At 43.2% G+C, this 4,592-nt stretch overlaps 1 pseudogene; it reads right to left on the bottom strand.

Annotated features, from left to right (window-relative positions):
- Positions 1 to 575: 575 nt before the first annotated feature.
- LOC127805726 (U-box domain-containing protein 52-like) lies at positions 576 to 4,260 on the bottom strand (annotated as a pseudogene).
- Between the last annotated feature and the right edge of the window lie 332 nt (positions 4,261 to 4,592).

Below are 4,592 nucleotides of genomic sequence, written 5' to 3'. Positions count from 1 at the left end.
AATAAGGTGCATTTATATTTGTTACAACATTTAATCGATTAGTAAAATTGTTTAAATGTTAAAAATAAAATAAAATAAATGCACGTTATTTGAAAATAATGTGAGGGTAATGGTGATAAAAGTTAAAAAAAGATCTAAAATGCTACTTATACTAGTGTAATATATATATATATATTTATCGTGAGAAACTCGAGGGGGTCCTCATAAAACAATTAGTATTTAGCTCAGCATGTTCCATCCAACTCTAAAATCCATGATCCGTCTTATCTCAATCTAAGGTATACGGATGACTGGAAAGTCGCAAGTCAAAACTTGATGGCCTGACCCTTTGAAATAGACACAAATTATCGCAATCCACATGGAGATAGATTCAAAGCCACGTCCTTGTGCTAACTCAAGTTTTCAAACATATGCGATAGACCATCTATGCTACCCAATATGATATCAATGGTCACTTCTTATTCTCCCAGTAATAGTTTTTGAAGAAAAATTAACTTGAGAAAATGGGTTTTATTGACCTAATAGTTCAACAATGGACCAAAATGCATGCATTGGTTGGGTGAAGAGGACCTTATTTAGGATGAGAATGGGTTGTTGTAATACTTACAGGATACGTAGAAAGAGCTGCTCTGTGAACTTCCAGACCCAAAATGGCGGAGCATGGGGTCGCTGATATCTTGAGAAGTGGTGGAAGCTTGGCTTTGGCCAGACGAATTTCTGGGAGTTCCAGATCTTGACGACATGGAGAAGTAATTGCTGGGCATGCTCTCTTCCGCCATTGCTCTCAGTCGGTTAAGCTCCGGCAGTATCTCGTCCTTGAGATCCGGCCGGTCCTTGCGGCGAAGCTCAGCGCACTTGAGGGCTATCTTGGCGAAGGCTAGAGCTTCCTCCACCGGCCACTCGGTGACGAAAGGATCAAGCATCTCCTCGAAGGTGCCCCTCTCAATCGCCCGTTCAACGTGGTGAGTCAATCCCATGGGTGGCTTGGCCGTGATGATCTGCAACAGCATGATTCCGAGTGAGTAGATATCGGACTTTATTCCGAGCATGCCGGTTTGCTGGTATTCCGGGTCGATGTAGCAGAAGGTGCCGGCGGTGGAGGTCATCCTGTATTGAGTGACGCTGTTGGCGACGGAAGGCGGCACCAACCGGGCCAACCCGACGTCGCTGATCTTGCTGACGAAGTTCCGATCGAGAAGAATGTTGGCGGGCTTGAGGTCGCGGTGGACGAGGGGCTCTGGTTTTGACTGGTGGAGGAAGAGCATGCCGGTGGCGATCTCGGCAGCGATTCTGAACCGGAGCTGCCAGGGCAGTACCGGCGTGTCACCTCGCCGGAAGAGACGGTCTTCTAAGCTACCGTTAGCCATGTACTCGTACACTAGGCAGCCAAACTCCGGGCAAGCTCCCAGCAGTAGCACCATGTTTGGATGTCTTATGCAGCTTAGCACTTCCACCTGCGTTCATCGTACCATCTTCTATCAATTCTACCGATCCATTCAAACAACAACGACATCATATTGTAAATTAATTTGAAATGGCCATGCGCGCACCTCTTGCTGGAACTGTGATCTTCCCTGAGCTGCATCTGGACGAAGAACTTTAATGGCGACCGGCGTGTGATCCAAATAACATCTGTAAACTGGGCCGTAGCCACCCTCTCCGATCTTTCTCGAGGCGGCGAAGTTCTCCGTCGCCGCTTCAATCTCCTCAATACTGTATTTCCGGTACCGCACGTCGCTCTTGGCCAGCGCCTCCAGAGCTTTCTTCTTCTCCTCCGCTTCTCTCAACGCCTTCATCTCGGCATTGACTCTCTTTTGGGCTTCGAGTTCGGCGATCCTCTGAGCTGCTTCTGCCGCTTCAATGGCGGCCTTCGTCTTCATCTTTTCTTTCTCTGCAATCACCAGCGCTGCCTCGTGAGCCACTCGCGCCTCCTCTAACTTCTGCTGCTCCTCCATTTTCCAGCGGTGAAGCTCCATCGCCTTCTGCTTTGCGTTGAGCGCTTCTTTGCAGGCCGTGCTATACATATCCATCGTCTGCTTCAGCTCTTGCTTCAGCCTCCTCATCTCAGCTTCCACTTCATCCTGCAAACCCCCATCAACATCAGCTAAAACAAGCAATCTGCAAGCCAATTAAATCATTAAAATACGTACGATGTTCTGCGAGGAAGATGAGGAGAGGCTGTCGAAGTTGTCGAAACTGGAAGAGAAGCCAGCAGATTGCAGATAGTCAGGTGATTTGGGAACCGAGAAGGGAGAGCTGAAGCTACTGATATTCTCCGACGCGTCGGAGCCGTACGAAAGCCGAGGAGGCGCCCCATAGTCCTGGCTATCCATCAACATCCTCTCTGTGCTCGGCCGGCCGGAGCTCACAAAGGAGATGTCGCTGTCGCAGGCCGATAATTCTGTGTATGTTCTGTTTACAGATTTATGCCTATTGAATGGTGACCTGCATGCCCATGCACGCACGTACTTGTCAACTCACTTCTCTCTTTCTTTAAAACAATCTAATTAAGGACTTGAATCGTAATATATAATTAATCAATTAATTAATGAATACTTACTCAATCTCCAAGTCATCGGGGATGCTCCGAGAAGACCCGTAAGGCAACCTTTGGTCAGCTGCACAATTAAGGGGGATTCGTTAATTAAGTACTTTTTACATATTATTTCTATATATGATAAAAGACAATTAGCGACGATAAACATATATATGATTAAGCAAACCTCTTGAGCCATTACTGTAACTATTGTTATTGGGCAGGAAGCGAGGGTCGATGGTCTGAGGGGGATTCACCGGGCGAGGTGGTGGATTGGGCATGGGGATGGAGGCTGATCTCACCGATGAGATCTTGGTTTTGGAGATCACGTAAACGCTGCAGAATTCAGGGGCTCCCTTTGAGACATTTGTCGGCACATCCGAGGCCTTGAATCTTCTGTCACAAAAGACGATAATTTTAACTTATACTATTGATGCAAGATTGGATCGTGTCAATATTGAGAAGGTAACGGGGTAGCTAGGACAAACAAGTGACACAATATGCGAGTACCTGACGAAGCCATTCTTGGAGGGAACACCGAGGACTAGGGTTTCCACCAAGTTGATCTTAACATACTCACAAATAGCTCTTGATATGTCCATGTCTTCCAATATCACTTCATTGCATTTTATCTGCAATGAAGTTAGGTTATTGTGATCATCACCTATATATCTAATTAAGCCAACAATTCAATTGTTGCCCTAATAGATATTTAATTAACTAAAGAGTTCAAAAAATTAACTTTGTCCTTTATTCTTGATGTATTTGGCTCGCGCTAACCTATCTTGTATCTTGTTGTGTCCTTATTGACATCGTTGACACTGATATCGTTGATTGATCAAGGAATTAATTTTAACAAAAAATAAAATCAAGTATAACTCACCTCCTTGAGAGTGCAAAAGGCTCGATAGGGCAAGAATAACTCCTTGGCCAAATTGTCAACTTGGTTTTTGAATGCTTTGGCCACTCCTTCGTTCACTTCATTTAGAGAAACTTTGTTTCCCACTACATCCACCCAATTTGTAAATAAATAAAATTAACAAGTAAATGTTGTAATTAAAAATCCTAATTAATCAGAATTAAAACAAAATAGGGTTTACTCAAAAACTTGATATATATCCTAGATCAAGATCATTTCAAATCAATGGAAGATCATATGGATTAATAACGAGAGAAAGAAGAACCTCAAAGCTATGAATAAAAGGGAAATGCCATTCTCGTCGAATCTTTATACTGAACATGTCGTAAAAACAATGCACTTAAAAGTTTCATTTTAAGATTGCTATGATTTAGATATTCTCATGCGGGTTTTCTATCTTGAAAAACACATTGCAGGCAATGTATTAGAAATAGCGATATTCTCATTGAATCTTTATACATAACATGTTATTAAAACAGTACACACATAATAGATGTGTCATTTTAAGAATTGCTAAAGGTCATTCTCATGTTGAATTTCTTCATTGAAGAGTGCATTGCATCATATGAGAGAGAGAGAGAGAGAGAGAGAGAGAGAGAGAGAGAGACTTACTTGGAGTAGGGATGGAGGAAGGCCTTTGCTTGACATGGATGAGAGTGACAGTTTGGCCCTTGGAGAGGAGATGATCAACAGCCCATTTGAGGGCATACTGGCTGCCCTTGTCCTTGTCTATTGCCACTGAAATTGCTTCATCTTTTCTCTCCCCATTGCTCCCACTTCCACTGTTCCCCTTCTGGTTCCACATTCCACCACCCCCAAATATATAATATTTACCCAATTAATCAATCAATCAAAGCCCCCTCTCCTGCCCAAAGCTTGCAGCGGCCAGCCGAAAGAGATTGAGGAATTAATTAATTAATTCCCCAATCTCTTGATCTTTGCCTCTCTAACAACAAGCAAAACACAAATTAAACACCAAAACATAAAAACAAGAAGAAGAAGAACCCTTTCTTTCTAATAAAGATTAGAGAGGTGGAGGTTCTTCGTTTTAATTTCTAATGAATCTCTATCTCCAGGCTAATTAAGCTCAACATTAATTACAGACCATTCAAATTACCACCTCTTCCCTTCCAAAGA

This window comes from Diospyros lotus, chromosome 7 (assembly GCF_014633365.1).
Source record: "Diospyros lotus cultivar Yz01 chromosome 7, ASM1463336v1, whole genome shotgun sequence".
Taxonomy (NCBI): domain Eukaryota; kingdom Viridiplantae; phylum Streptophyta; class Magnoliopsida; order Ericales; family Ebenaceae; genus Diospyros; species Diospyros lotus.
The sequence above is the reverse complement of the archived record's forward strand: the minus strand, read 5'-3'. Positions and strand labels throughout refer to the sequence as shown.